This window comes from Benincasa hispida, chromosome 6, assembly GCF_027475165.1.
Source record: "Benincasa hispida cultivar pf3 chromosome 6, pf3_genome.v1.1, whole genome shotgun sequence".
Taxonomy (NCBI): domain Eukaryota; kingdom Viridiplantae; phylum Streptophyta; class Magnoliopsida; order Cucurbitales; family Cucurbitaceae; genus Benincasa; species Benincasa hispida.
In genome coordinates, this window is record NC_143483.1 from 13740389 (window position 1) to 13757734 (window position 17346).

Sequence of the window (17346 nt, forward strand, 5' to 3'; positions counted from 1 at the left end):
TTTTAGTTCTAATTTCCATTATAATGCTTATAACAGAAAAAACCAAGATCATCCACAATGCAAAGTAAACACATACAAGGCATTCATAATTTTTATAAACAAGCTTAAGTGTCATGCTCCATGCATTGTTCATTCATTGCTACTTTTATATAACACTTATAGAACCAAGCAATGAACCAAGCAAACATGTTTTCATTCACCCTTATACTATAATGCTTATTTAAAGATGATGCATGAATATGCTTACAGAATGCATAAATATAACTCTCATATTTCATGATGCATGTGCATGTTCTCTTGTAACTTCATCATGCCATATTATAACATTTATAATATATGATACATGAATAATTGCACAAACTAAGGTGGGTTTGAAAACTATATGTCATACACTATGGCATATAAACCAACATACATCTCATGTATATTAAATAAAAGTTGATGAATCGAGATCATTATCCTCAAAATCCTCAAAACCAAAGCTAACTATTACAAATAGCAAAGAGTCTCTGGTTCAAACAGGCAAACTGGGTCTTGAACCATCTAGGCAAGGAAACGCAACTCCACTGATCTTGTACCAAACCCCTTGTGATCATCTACATGAAAGAGTAAATGCTTTACTCAATTGTTTACCAACGCTTCCTGAGTTAAATGATCGTTTAGCAATGATCGTGTACCTTGACTATGCAATGAAGCATGAGGGACGCGATCATGCAGTGCGCAAAGCATAACACAAGCCTTAAACGATCATCTAGACAACAATGATGCAGTGAAGCACAATCATTTAAACGATGAGTGACTATGCGATAAAGCATGCTAACTACACGATCGTTTAGTGTGGCACCTTTTATTAAACGGTGAGCATCATACACTTTATACGATTTTCTACCTTCATCATCTACACGATCGGGCAACCAACGCTACCCGATAGAGCAAACACTTTACCCCATTGTTTAGCATTAGCTAGCATTAGCTAAACGATCGTTTAGTAAATACTACACGATCGCGTAGAAAATTCTACACAATCATTTAGCCAAATCCCAACGATCGATTACCTTAGGCTACAGGATACCACCAACCTTTGGTCTTCTTCCTCGAAGAGAACCACATCTTCATGCTTCGAAAATTCATCATGAACGACTCAACAAACTCAAACACTTTGAATTACAAACTCAGTTGCTTGTTAATTATGCCCACAAATGCAGGAGCCCTTACAAATTAACACTTTGTAATCAAAAGAAAGCTTTAAACAGAGACAATTAACCCGTAAACATTCATCAACATCCATCCACAAATGCGTTTAACACTTAAACGCAATGTAGAAAACCCACCACGACTGTAAAAGAAGTTCAAAACAGAAGTGAAATTTGGAATATCATAACAACCCGGCTTTGATACCAATTGAAGGAAATCAGGCATGAAGATTTTCATGAGCAGTGGAAGGATCGTTCCAAATTTCATTCAAAATTGAACACTAATAATTACATTCAAGAACAGAAATTAATAGGTCATGCACAACAAGAAATTACAGCATGCTTTAAGAGAGATTCAAGGGATAGAGTATGCATACCTTTGAAGAAACATTCTTCATGACTCCCTCGATCAATCTCCAAGCGTCCAAGAATAGCAACACAGCTCTCGAACGTAGTGACCGGTGCAACACGATCCACAGTAAACCCCACACGGACAACACGAACCCAACGAACGGCCTCCAGAACCTCGAAATCAATCAAGTTGAGTGAGGTCACTACCACAATGGTTACCTTGGTATTCTCGGCGTTAAAATCCAGGAGTTGTGGGCTTTGTATGGACTTGGTTAGAGTAAGAAACTGGAGGAACAACAATCATGTAAATGATTAAGCAAGTGGAGATGACACAGTCTATCGTATAGACGATATGCTCAATATGTAGAAGATGGCAGCCTATCGTATAGACAACGCCACACAATCGTTTAGCTACGACCTGCTAAGTAAACTATCATATAGTTATACTTGACGATTGTTGAATCTCTCTACTAGCTATCGTTTAGTGAAAAGCTTTCACTTGATAGCTTTATCCGTGAGTATTTTCAGAATTAAGTAACTCTTTCAAATTAGGAAAACATTTTTCCTTTTATCTCACAGTTACCATAAAACCACCAATAACCTCTCATTTAATTGGTTATAAGAGAAAAAGAGATACTTATCAAATAATTAATATTATTATAAATAAATATGATAACCAACTTACCATATTATATTTACAACCTATAGTTTTAATATTTCATCTCATGAAACATATAAACCATAGCTCTTTTTCTATTTTATGGTACTTAATGTAAATCATTTTTACATTAATCCTCCACATGATGTATCTCATACATCACACCAATTATATCATATATAATTGAATTTTCTCTTGTCAATTTGAATACTTCAAACTAACACCAAGAACTTTATTCTCAACTTGAATCTATTGAGCTACTAAGAAGACCTTATGGACCTATAGCTTGAAGCTCCAACGGTATGTGAATAACTGACTAAACTCTTTAGTTACGGGATCCACCATCTTTAACTATCGGACACTCCACTAAAGACCGACAATTGCACTCTCCTTACTACAGATATATTTTGTGTCCATATCAACCAATTAACAGTGCGATAACCCTTCCCAGATCGCTTGTAAGTACAGCTAGGCCAATTTATCGTTATACCCCAAGTAGTTACATCTAACTCCTTAAGTACCCCTGATTCCTCTAATGAACATAAGTCATAGTCCTACTATGATTGAGTCCTCTCTTCCAAAGAGAGGTTGTGGCCACTATGTTCAAGACCCGGAATCAGCCCTTAAGGGAGCAATCTATTTACTTACCCCTGCTTTGAGGAATGAGTGAATTTCATTTTGTGTAACTGAGTTCCTAGCTCTCCAATCAAAAAATTTTCCAAAAAGGTAAGCTTGTTGAGTTGGTAATCTGGTCACTCTCACCCATACTAATCAAAGGACTGCCCTCAAAGGTAGGAGTTCCCAAAACACTTAGAATTAAGGTCATGTTACCCATGGCCGTTTAGGTGAGATGTAAGTCTCAAGTATCAACGGTATTATATAAAAAGACTATTCATCTTGTGGTCTGGTCTTATACAAACTCTTTATATAGGACATCCTCGCTCACATGTCTCCGCATGAATGGTCAAGATCAACCATCTGTAGTAGTTCACAATACTTGTAAATCTCTACAAAGCGAGCCGTATCCGTAGTGTCACCAGGATAAGGTATCCCTCCATTTATCCTTATACTACAGACCTTTTTTAGGTTATTATTTAAGGCATGATCCACTTGTATATCTCATCTATATGTTTAAGTTTACATACAATAACCATGGAGCTTTATTTATTGGATATGAGTAAATGCAAAATAAAACAACTCTTATTTTATTCATAACAATGTATACAACTTACAAACTACGAGACTCCAGGAGAATTAGGACATCAATCCCAACAATTGAGTCCCTCTCTAGCCAATGAGAGGGTGGGGTTCCTTGTTCAAAACCTGGAGTCAGCATTTAAAGGAACAACCTCTCTACTATCCCTAAAAGTGGGTAGGAGTAAATTCCATCTTGAACCCTATGTTCCCAACTATCTACCCGATCTTACCCCTGATATGGAGGTTTATTGAGCCAGCGCTGTTGAGTCAACACTCACCTAAGCAAATCTAAGGATAATCTCGAATAAACAGGAGTTCATAGTTAGCTCAGGATTAAAATCAAGTTACCCAGGTCATCACTTTGAAATAGTCAATCTTAAATAGTAAACAACGTTATAAAGTAAGAGTGACTTATTTTGTGGTCCGATCTTGTACAAACACATTGCACAGGACGCCCCCACTCTTCATGTCATAACATCTACGAATTAGGATCACATCATCTGTAGCACTTTACAACTCTTTATAACAACTACAGAGTGGATCGCATCCAATAGTATTATCAGAATAAGGCACCCAACTTCATTCATATACTATGGATCATTTTGACTATTTATTTGAACCTGATCCACCTTTATGTCTCTCCATAAAGTTCAAGTACTCATGTAATATTCATTGATCTTTTACTTTATTGGATTTATTTCTAAAACGAAATAAGCAATATATATATTCAATAACAACTTATTGAATTTTCAGAATAAGTTTTATTGTTTACAAACCATGAGTTTTAAGACATAAAATCCAACAAAATACACGTTGTTTGAATTAATATTTTGATTAGAAATGGAAAGTCAATTTTATGGTAAATCTAATAAATAATAAGGGAAATTGTATTGTATAGCAATTTTAATCAAAATATTTTCAAGTACAACAAAACTTGTTGACGATTTTTTAAATATAGAAAATACATTTTTATTTTTTAAGAATTCTAAAACCTTCCTTCATTTGAAAACATGCACGATCTTCTTTTGATTTTACTCACGATCGAATTGGCTTGATTTTGTTCTTCTTCATCTGTTTAGACACAAGGTGTTCTCTCACGTACTATTCTTCTTCTCGATAACAATCATTCTTCTTCTCGATCATAATCAATCTTTTTCTTGTCGCAAACAATTTTGTTGTTCTTCTTTGCGATCAGTTGTAGATTTCCAACAAGCGAGAGTGAGAATTGCAGGTGAGAAGAAACAAGAGAGAGATACGAGAGTGAGAAGTCTATCCCTGTCTATCACGAAAGCAAGAATGGTTCAAATGAGAATGAAAGTGAGAATGAAGCAACAAGAGTGAGAATCGATGTGCAAAACAGTTTCATGCATGGTTCTGTCCTCTTGACTCAATTTAAATATTTTTCAGAGGAGTTCATTGAAGAGGTAGAAGAAACGAGCGAGATTTCAAGAGCGAGGAGCGGAAGCGAGATTAAAGAGCAAAAAAGTCTATTACCGTCTCTCACTTTCTATCACAAGAGTGAGAATGGATCAACGAGAGTAAGAATCATGAGCGAGATTTGAGATTGAGAACGAGCTAGAGCGAGATTTGATAAGGAGAAGCAAGAGTAAAAAGTTTATTATTGTCTATTAGTGATAGATACCTATCTCTATCTATCACGAAAGCGAGAATGGACCCACAAGAGTGAGAATGGAGTAGCGAGAGTGAGAATTGTGAGCGAGATTCGAGAAGAGCCGAGCATGGATGGGTCGCACATGTCTTTTCTGGAGTTTTGAGCCATTTATTTGTGTTTTGGCCAATTTTCATGGGTTTTCATTGGATATTTTGCAAAATTTGAATGCTTATTTTGCTATATTTGAAGCCTTATTTTGCTATATTTGCTATATTTGAAGGCTTATTTTGCTATATTTGTAATAGCTACAAAAACTATTCTTCTACTTCCAAAAGTACAAGTTTTTCAAAATTCATTCTCAAACAGGACTTGATTTAGATTCCTAGGGAAATATGCCTCCTATATATATATATATATATAAAAGACAATTGATTATCTATCAAACTTGCCAATAGTAAGGGCAGACGATATGGTACAATTGAAGCTTTATATATATGATTTTTTTTTTTTCCCTTTTCTAGTTGTATAAAATTGACAAACTCCTCTCAGGATATAATGATTAATATACAAGATAAACAATTGGAATACTTGCTACCAGAAAATAGCCTCTCAATAGGATGGGTAAGTTATTTATTATAGCAAAAAATAACGAACTCAAACTAGGCTGTTTATTGCATTCGTGAAAAAAAAACTAGATAAGTTAAGGTCGTGATAGAAAACTAAAAACTTCTATGAAACATTAACAATATACTAATCGATAACATTGAGCTTATGAATGATAATAATTTGAACTTTGTACATTAGCATTAGTCAAAACAAAGCTTCACAATTTTCTTTAATAAGAACAAAATAATAGGTATAAGTTTACTAATGCAATAAAGATTGCTTTCAGCTTCTACATCAAGATTGCTTTCTTTCAGCAGGCAATGGAAGGAATGATTAGGCAGAGTTCTTTGTTATCCATACCAAGGAATGAATGCTTAATAAAAAATGAAAATACAACATAAATCATAAACCACCATATTACAAACAATTAGAAGATAATCTACCGTAGCTTTGAACAATAAAAACTACTTTGAACAATATAATCAGCTTTGTAAATGTAAGGGACAAAGTAAAGGATATAAAAATTTTGAGCAAACAATTCTGAATAAGTAGAGTAGATTATCTTCACTCATGAACCAATAATTGCTTCATAACTTATGCAAGTACATTCTGATAACTTTTATATCCCTGAATGGTCGTGGAAATAAGAAACTTAGACCAAAAAAGGTAAAGTAAACAATATAAGCCACCAAAACCATGACAATAACTCTAACCTGAAAGCAAACAAAACCATCTATGGAGGGATCTAAAGCAACAACTGAATCATCTAAAGTTGCTTCATTTGATTATCTGATTTTATATGCTTGTACGAGATAGCACAAGATGCCATTATATGGGCAAAATCGAAGCTCAAATACATCAAAGAGATAAAATGACCAAAATACTCCTGAAGGCAGGGTGCCGATGTATACCAAACGAGAGAATTTTATTATTGAAAACAAGAACACAATTACTCTATTTATAAAGAAACTAATCCTAATCCTAGTAAACCAAAGCAACTAATCTTAATCTAATCAACCATCACAATTTATACATAAAACTATAGATTGGTGCAAAAATTGAATATGACACTCATGATCAATCTCTTAGAAACTAAATAATTACCAAAAGGTCAAGACCAAGCCGAGGTTACCAAAGCCTCGTGACTCTCTTCCAAATGGTACTAGGAAATTTAAATTAAAATGGGCATAAAATTGACTGCAAACAAGAGCTAAAAAATAATACAAAGAAGACAAGGTCTTGGGATTATTATTACAAGAGAAGTTCAGCAATGGAGCATGCATTGAAGAGATGTGTTCGTGGGATTATTAATACAAAGAGCACCGTCCTGGGAAAATTGAGCTAAAAGGAAGGTTTTTATGTACTAATACAGTAATACGTCCATGGACAATTTTCCAAAAGATGAATATTACCATCTTTGTATGGTCTTTGATCATGTCTAAGAATTTTTGGATTCAATTGTTGATGATGACCGATCATCACTAGCATTGACATACATAAAAAGTTTCGAGCAATACAAGATGAAGTATTGAACATTATGTCCAAATATGATATCACCGAAAAGCATACAACTAAGATAAGATGACCCAGTAACATCTAATTCAAGACTGAAATAAGAAAGCATTGAACAAGAGAAGAAAAGGGAGGCAGGGAGAGAAGCAGCGCTAACATAGATAATGTGACTTGTCAGACACTAATTATGATAAACAAAAGAAAATATGCTAAGTAAAAAATTGGAAGAAAGTGTAATTGTTACTGGTGTAGCAGTATTATTAGCTCGAATTTAATTTACCCTTAGGCTTAGACTAACTTCCGTAAGATTATACAAGCCAAATTGGAAAGAGGGAGGAAAAAATGTGAAGCATATGGGTAGAACTTTGAAAATCGTCATAACCTTTTTCACAATTTCAAATTTACAAATATCTTAATAAAATCTAAACTAATACAAAGCAGTAATTTGACCCATTTGATTAGTGAATTACTGTCGAGCAACTTACACCGTGTCTAGGAGTTTTTCTGAAATTGGTAAAACCACTTTTGTCATTTTGAAAACTATTTGAAACGTGTTTTAAATCATTCAAAACCAATTTTGATAATAAGAAAATTACATTTAGAAGTGTACTGATGTGTTTCGTTGTGCAAAAGCGATTTTTAAAATATTTCCAAACCTACACTAAATTCAACTCACCAACTCTTGACACTTGAACAGTAATTTCACCGTATAACAACTTGGGGTTACTGATAATACATAGATAAAACTGGTGATGATGGTTACTTTAGGTATCTTAAGTGAGCAGAATATCTTTATAGCTTTACATACCTTGGTCAAAGCCTCCTCCGCTCTTTCCAGTAAAACATTGATATTTTCTTGTATTATACCTGGAAAGCAGACATAGATAAATGATTGAAGGACCAAGAAGTATGAACATATTAAGCATTTCAACCCGAAGTGTGACTAGAATACCCAAAACTACCAATAAAAGATGAAAATATTACATCCATGACGCTCTTTCAAGAACAATTTCTTTGACCCCTCCTTGTCCCCAAGTACAGTTTCAACCCCTCTTTCAAGCATTTCAAGTACGTTCAACCTCCGTGAAAACTGGATCGTGCGGATGATACACGTGAACTTCGGGAGGATACTGTTGTACGATTCATAACCTTTATGTAAGTCTCACAAGCTGATCTTGAACTTGCCTTGATACCACTTACCTACACACTACCGACATTGTGTCATTTCTACAAGCTTAGTGAGAAGAAACCCAATCTACAACCTACCCCTTGGATGATGTTTCCGTTGGGTTGTATGTCCTAAAACTCGTCATTTGTAAAATGTAAACATATTCTATTTGCAATAGAGATGTTATTGAGGTTTATTCAATAAAACTATTATTGAATATATAAATTGCACTTGTAAAAACTAAATCCAATAAATTAAGATCCATGACTATTATATGAATACTTGAACACTATGTGAAGACATAAGAATGGATCAAGTTTGAGTAGATAGTCAAAACGGTCCATGCACTACAAGAAAATTGAGCGACAATCTTTTATCAGAGGCGATAAAAAACCTTTGAGAAAGATATACATTTATTGAAGATATTGGAAAAACCTTTAAGAAATATGTACATTTTATTGAAGGTCAATAAAAACATTTGAAAAAGATATATATTTATTGGAGGTTTTGAAAAAACCTTTGAGAAATATGTAGTTTTTAAGACATACATTTATTGGAGGTTTTGATAAGTGTTTTGAAAAATATGCATCTTTTATTAAAGGTTAGTACAAACCTTTGAGAAAGATATACATTTATTGAAGGTATTGGAAAAAACTTTGAGAAATATGTACTTTTTATTGAAGGTTAATAAAAACCTTTGAGAAAGACATACATTTATAGGAGGCTTTGATAAGTCCTTTGAAAAATATGCAACTTTTCTTGAAGGTTAATAAAAACTTTTGAGAAAGATATACATTTATTGAAGGTATTGGAAAAACCTTTGAGAAATATGTACTTTTTATTGAAGGTTAATAAAAATACCCTTGAGAAATATAACAATGTTATCAAATTTATCAAAGGATTTCAAAAAACCTTTGAAAAATTTTATTCTTAATAACATGATTAAAGATAAGATTTATTTTAATAAAAAATATATATTAACATTTATCAAAGGTCGTTAAAATACTTTTGGAAATACTTACTTTTATCAAAGGTTATTAGAAACCTTTGAGAAAAATATGCATTTGTAATAATCAGATGCGCTGTGCTAAACGATGAGCAGATGCACTACACAATAGGCGGAATACTAAGCGATGGGCGTTGGATGATAGACACAGGCGCTGGGCGATGACGTTAAGCGATAGGTGGATGTGTTAGTCGATCATGAAGATGCGCGCAACATTAAACGATGAGGAGTGACGCGCTAGATGATCAGGTTATACGATAGGCAAAGTACTGCACGATCAGTGAAAGCGCTAGACGATAAGCGTAGAAGTTGGATGATAGCACTAGACGATAGTTGTGCTGCGCTAAACGATGAGCAGATGCGCTACACGATAGGCGAAATACTAAACGATGGCCGTTGGGCGATAGACGCAGGCGCTGGGCAATGACGTTAAGCGATAGGCGGATGCGTTAGACGATAAGGCATCAGTGCTAAACGATGGAGGTAAATGATGGGCGCGGTAGCTAAACGATAGGCTATGCGCGAGATCGTTGAGAGCGCAATCGTTTACTAAACGATTGAATGAGAAGAACGTTGATGTGTAAATTGATGTTTCTATCTTCTTAGAATAGGAACGATTCATGTGGCACTTATAATTATTCGTCTACTGTGTTGGTAATGCTTCATTGAGCTGGATACTGTAGTCTTTGTTTTCTTTATGAGCCAGTTCATGTTCTTAGTAAAACATAAATCTAATTTGCTTTACTTTTCTCATGTATAGGAAAATGTCAAGACGAAGCATCCTCAGTTGCTCTATGAGTCTAAGTTATACCGAATTCTTCGGGGAGGAAGTAATGAGATATACTTCTCCCTTTTTTGTTTTAAAAAATATGATTATTATTATTATTATTATTTTCATGTAATTGTAACTTTTATTTTTAATGATCTAAATTTATTTTTACATTTAAAAAATATGTTGAACACAGCTGGAATACCTAATGTAAGATGGTTTGAAGTTGAAGGAGACTACAATGTTCTTGTAATGGATTTGCTTGGTCCCAGACTTGAAGATCTTTTTAACTTCTCTAGTAGAAAGCTTTCTTTTAAGACAGTTCTTATGCTTGCAGATCAAATGGTAGACTTAATTAAGTAAATTGACATCTGATGTGCATTTTGTCACTTTGCCGTCTACTACAATTCAAATAGTAAACATGATTTGGTCGTTTGTCCAGATCAACCGTGTTGAGTTTGTCCATTCTAAATCCTTTCTACACTGAGATATTAAGCCGAACAATTTTCTGATGGGGATTGAAAGGCGTGCAAATCAGGTACTTGCTTTAAAGTTTCTTGAATTTAAAATTCATCCAACTTCTTTAAATCTTGATAAATTTTAGTTTGTCAAGGCATACAAAGATAGAGCATGATGTAGATTATAATATGCAGGTTTACATCATTGATTTTGGTCTTGCTAAGAAGTACAGAGATAGTTCTACCCATCAACACATTCCCTACATGTTATAAGAGTTACTATATGTTGTGTTTATCTATTCTTCATGATTTATTTTCTTTTGCTTTTTTTTTTCCAAGTCTTTGATAATTGTTCCTGGTTGTAGAGAAAACAAGAACTTGACTGGGACTACAAGATATGTTAACATGAACACCCATCTTGGGATAGGTAATCATTTTACCCATCTTTATATTAATAATATTTATTCTCTAATCTCGCCGTCGTTATATAATTTTAAGGCTATCCTTCAAATATTTAATCTTGCAATATTTGATAGTCAAGTTGCATGTTGGGTTGTTTTGGCACATATTAATAATTGTATGTGACATCTACTGGTTGTGAAGCTATGGACACAAAATGAATAAGAGATTGTGTAATGTAGTATATCTGCTTCTTAAGAATTAGGACAGAAACTCGGCATGAACACATTTGATAAACCTATATTTGTAATAGGAAGCACAAAATTTTTGAATTGTTTTAAGTTATATTTGCCACATTTCGAAGCTTTCAAATATCAAATTATATGAGGTAGAGATTTAATGTATTCATTTTTTTTTGGGAAACAAGAAATATAGTGTTTAATTGATATATGAGAGATAACAACAGAAATGTAGAATATTACGAGGAAGCACCCCAAGAAAGACAACCCCTCAGGAGTGTTGCAAGGAAGTACATCAAGAAGTCGTATAATGTGAGATAAGTTCTACTCTATTCACTCAATTAATATGATAGCCTTCAGAGATTGCACGGATTCCTCTTTGTAAAAAAAAATCCCCAAACTACTATTGCTTTAACAATATCCATCCATAATACCTTAGCTCTCATTTTAAATCAATGAACACAGAGCCTTGAAACATCCTCCCAAAGGACTACTGTAGGAACAACAATAGGCACATGGCACGTAAAGGGAAAGAAATTCATTTTGAGAAAATCTGTAACATTAAGTGTTCTTTTGAATAATCCCCTGTGTTTTTTACCCTGATCTTCATAAGTGTTTTTGCTTCATGTATTCATGGGTGGATCTTCCACCCGCATTATCCAAAATGAACAGAATCCATGCATAAGCACAAAATATCTTAGTTTGACATATGATTGACACCTACATTTTTCCTTTTTTGGGATGCTGTAAATACCTGTCCAGGCAATCTAGATGGTCACTTGTTCGGAATTAAAGTTCTCCTAACTTCTTTATCCAAGCCTGGAAACTATTTTATCATTTTTCTCTTGATTTTATTAATGTAGTAAGTGCTTGTTATTACCTGTTATTGATCTGGCCTTCTTTACTGACAATATGGGTTTTAGAACAAAGTCGAAGGGATGACTTGGAGTCTCTTGGTTATGTCCTTATGTACTTCTTAAGAGAAAGGTGATTAGTTTTTGCCACTTTGTTTTTTTTATCTATTACAGCTCTCTGGTGCTAGTTGATTTAGAAATACATATTCTATTCTGGTAGTCTTCCCTGGCAGGGACTGAAAGCAGGCACCAAGAAGCAAAAGTATGAGAAAATCAATGAGAAAAAAGTTTCTACATCTATTGAGGTAAATTGTTCTCAAATGTAAATTTTGGAGCATTTTTAAGACTACTTTTGTGTCTTAAAGAATTTAATTATTTTCTAGGCATTATGTTGTGGATATCCATCAGAGTTTGCATCATATTTCCATTACTGCTGATCACTTCGTTTTGATGATAAGCCAAATTATGCTTATCTGAAAAGAATATTTCGTGATCTCTTTATTCGTGAAGGTATGAATTTTTCTTTCATAGTTCATACTTGAGCTTTTTTTCTTGTTGCTCGTCTATTATTGAAATCTTGTCTGTTTTGTTGTTCTTCGTTTTCTTGCTACAGGTTTCCAGTTTAATTATGTCTTTGACTGGACCATTTTAAAGTATCAGCAGTCACAACTGGCCACTCCTCTAACTCGTGCCCTAGTTAGTTATGTGTGACTTACTTTTATTGTGCAACTGTGCCCTTTCTTTTAACCGCATTGAGTGTACTTTTTTTTTCTATAGGGTGCCGGTGCAGTTCTGGAATTCCTCTTGGTATAGAAAATGCTGATAGACAAACAAATTCTCTTTTGGTTTTACTTTAAAATTTTCCTAGTTTAGTTTAGTGGAATATTGATCCTCTCTGGTTATGCTACTTGGAGGGATAGTGAATATAAAGAATTTTAAAGCAAATAGATTTTTTGTGTATGTTTAGTTGAGTTTTTGGATGCATAGTTATTTGTTCATTGTGTTAATAATGCTTCATTGAGCTGAATACTGTACTCTTCGTTTTCTTTATGAGCCAGTTCATGTTCTTAGTAAAACATAAAATCTAATTTGCTTTACATTTCTCATGTGCAGGAAAACGTCAAGACGAAGCATCCTTAGTTGCTTTACGAGCTAAGTTATACAGAATTCTTTAGGGAGGAAGTAATGAGATTTTTTTCTCCCTTTTTTCTGGATGGAAATAAAATCTGAATGAATGCTTTCTCCTGTGACCCTTTCTTTTCACAATCTTTTGTCTGAACTCTTATTCTGTTTTGCAGATGGCTTAATGATAACCTATTAAATAGACCAATCTCAAGAGAACTTACGAGAATTACATGTCTTAAACTTGTGTAAGTCTTTGTATAATTTCACCGTTGTGTATTAGTTCATTTAGGTGATATACATCCCTGGTTGAAGTTTTATGTCATGTCATGTGATTGGTTTATGATGGATTGTGTCTCCTTTGTTTCAAGGATGTCTTAAACAATGACTTGTGTGGAACAATACCAACTAGTGGACCATTGAGCACATACCTTTAAACAAGTAGGTTTCTGAATTTTTTTAAACTAAAAACACTACGAAAAATCATAATGAATACTTATATTATTTAAACTACTTTTAAATACATTATTTACTTTTCTTTTATTGTCATTCTCTGCATTTATTCTTTGAATTGTAAATTAGTTTAAAGTAATAATTTGATGTTGTTAGATGTAATAAAAATATTTCTTGAATCTCTATCTTCCCCATTTGAGGTAAAAATACTTCTTGAATCTCAAACAAAGACATGTGTTTGTTTGTTGTAAACTATGAATTTATATGTGTGAGTTTTGAATTATAATACATGAATTTGTATTTGTAGTCGGAACTTAAATCATATGCTTCTCAAGTGATTGATGCTACACTTGACATGAATGAGGATGAGATTTTTATACGAGTATTTGGACCGGAGAAACATGGGTGTGTTCGTGGTTATGGAGTAGGTGTTACTCCTTCTGAGTTGTTTGGATCATCGTCTACTATTCGTGATTTTGAGCATCATCTTAATGAGTCCAAACAACGACTTCAAGAATCTAAACGACAAAGAAAAGAATATGAACAACAAAGAGAGGTTGAGGTAGAAGCACTTAGGCGTCAAATAAGCGAATTAGAAAATCATTTTGAGGATAGATTTCAAAAAATGATGGCAGAGATGCGTAAAAAAATTGTTTTTAGTTGATCAATTGTAGTTTGATGTTGTAGAATTTCGATAGCCTTTTGGTGTACTTTTATGACATATAAGTTTACTTCCATTCATGTCATTGTCTATTTTTTCTATTCTATTCTTATACTTTGTAATTCATGGTAATACATGTGGATGAACTAGTAAAAACAACATTCCAAGATTTGTCAATAAATATGCTAAAAGGTTTTGTAAGAGAATTTTCGAAGGATATACAATTGTTGATAAATAATTTTTTATGAAGGTTTTAAAAATTTTGAAAATAACATGATAAGCCTTTCAAAATAATGAAAACCTTCGGAAAAGATTACTTGATAATAGATAATTATCGATAAATAATTTGACAATTGTCGAAGATATATAACCTTTGAAAAATAATAATTTTCAAAAGTTAATCAACCTTTGAAAAATAATACTTTTTGAAGGCAAGTATATCTTTGAAAAAGATTTTTCAACGGGATCTATTTCGACACTTTTCAAAGGTTGAGATAACCTTTGGAAAAAAAAATGTATCGAATGTCTATTAAATGTTTTTTCGAAGGTTTTGACCTTTGAAAAAGGTCAATTTTCTTGTAGTGATGGTATACAAATAAAGTTGGGTACCTTATTCTGGTAACACTACTGGATGCGGCCCATTTTGTATTTAGTGCAAACGATGTGATCATAAATCGTTCGTGTGGAGACATGTGAATAGAGACGTCCTATGCAAAGAGTTTGTATAAGACTGGACAAAGAAATAAGTCACTCTTACTTTATAACACTGTTTACTAGGTAACTCGACCTTAATCAGCTAACTATGAACTATTGTTTATTTGAGATTATCCTTAGATTTGTATAGATGAGGGTTGACTCAACAGCGTCGGCTCAATTAGCCTTCCATTTCAAGGGTAAGATTGGGTAGATAGATGGGGACATAAGGTGCAAAACGGAATTCACTTCTATCTCGCTATTATGGATAGTAGAGAGGTTGTTCTCTTCAGTATTGATTCCAGGTCTTGAACAAGGGGTCCCCAATGAGAGGGTGGGTCCCCAATAAATATTAAAGCCCAAAATTCTTCTAATGGGGACTCAGTTTGGTGATTGGATCAAAAACCAATTATTCATTAGAAAATCAGTGGGACTTAAGAAGCATAATGTAATCTCGAGGGTAAACAACCTTTTGACCCAGTCGTGATTACGAACAACCTGTGAAAAGTCGACAGAAATATATCTACAGTGAGAGGGTGCCACTACTAGGCTTTAGTGGAGTGACCCAGTAGTTAACAGATATTGATTACTTCAGTTTAAAGAGTTTAGCAAATTAATCTCGGATCGTTGAAGCCTATGATCTATAAGTCTATTAGGTCCCCTTACTAGCATACAAATAATAATGAGTATGGGTACATTACTATTTGCTTAATAAATTGGATAAAAAATTAGAATCAATCAATTCACTAATAATTTGTTTACTTTTCAGCAATGACAACATCTATTATACAACTACTAGCTTAAAAAAAGCTTAACAATGATAATTACATAATTTGGAAATCGAATATCAACACGATACTGGTAATAGATGATCTTCGGTCCATTTTAATAGAGGAGTGTCCTCCAACCCCTAGTCTCAATGCAAACTGAACAGTTCGAGATGAGTATGACAGATGGGTCAAAGCTAATGAGAAGGCTCAAGTTTATATTTTAGCCAGTATATCTGATGTACTGTCTAAGAAACATGAGAAGTTAGCTACTGCAAGAGAGATCATGGACTCTTTGCAGGGCCTGATTGGACAACAATTCACATCTGCCATTCATGATGTAATTAAATTTGTTTACAACTGCAGAATGAAGGAATGAACCTCTGTAAGGGAACATGTTTTGAACATGAAGGTTCACTTCAATATTGCAGAAGTGAACAGAGCCATCATGAATGAGAAAAGTCAAGTTGGATTCATCATGCAATCTCTTCCGAAGAGCCTTTTCCAATTTAAAACGAATACTATTATGAATAAGATAGTGTACAACCTGATGACTCTTCTTAACGAACTCCAAATTTATGAATCTAAAGTTGAAGTTTTATATAACACAGAAATGTTTAAAACACTTGAAACTCAAAGGAAAAGGCAACACATTTCTCAAAGCACCTATCTTTAGCATTTGAGACTTGGTCACATTGATCTCAATAGGATTGAGAGATTAGTTAAAGTTCGACTTCTAAACAAGTTAAAAGATAACTCTTTACCACCAAGTGAGTCATGTCTCGAAGAAAAAATGACAAAAAGATCTTTTTTTGGAAAAGGTCTTCAAGCCAAAGAAACCTTAAAACTCGTGCATTCGGATCTCGTGGACCCATGAATGTTAAAGCACGGAGAGGTTATGAATATTTCATTAGCTTTATTAATGATTATTCAAGGTACAGTTATATTTACCTAATTCATTATAAGTTTAAAGCTCTTGAAAAGTTCAAGGAATTTAAGACCAAGGTTGAAAACCAATTAGGTAAATCTGTTAAGACACTTTGATCAGATCGAGGTGGGGAGTATATGGACTTGAAATTCTAGGACTATATGATAGAACACAGGATTCAGTCACAACTCTCTGCACCAGGAATGCCTCAGCAAAACGGTGTATCTAAACAGAGAAACACAACCTTGTTAGACATGGTTCAGTCCATGATAAGTTATGCTCAATTGCCTAACTCGTTTTGGTGGCATGCAGTAGATATTGCAGCTTACATTTTGAATAACGTTCCCTCTAAGAGTGTTTTAGAAATATCTTATGAGTTATGGATAGAGAATAAAGCTATTTTACATCATTTCTGGATCTAGGGTTACTCGACACACATGTTGGTGCAAAATCCTAAGAAATTGGAACATCATTTAAAATTATGCCTATTTATGGGTTACGCTAAAGAAATGAGAGGTGGTCTATTTTATGATCCTCAGGATGATAAGGTAATTGTATCGACAAACACCACATTCCTAGAGGAAGACCACATACGAGATCATAAATCCCACAGTACACTAGTATAGGAAGAGATTTCAAAAAATGCTACAGACGGATCAACAAAAGTTGTTGATCAGGCTCGCTCATCAACAAGAATTGT

The 17346-nt window shown here is 33.7% G+C and overlaps 1 pseudogene; it reads left to right on the forward strand.

Moving 5' to 3' along the window:
• The first annotated feature begins 9780 nt into the window (after window positions 1-9780).
• On the forward strand, window positions 9781-14261 carry LOC120079107 (casein kinase 1-like protein 1; annotated as a pseudogene).
• The last annotated feature ends 3085 nt before the right edge of the window (window positions 14262-17346 follow it).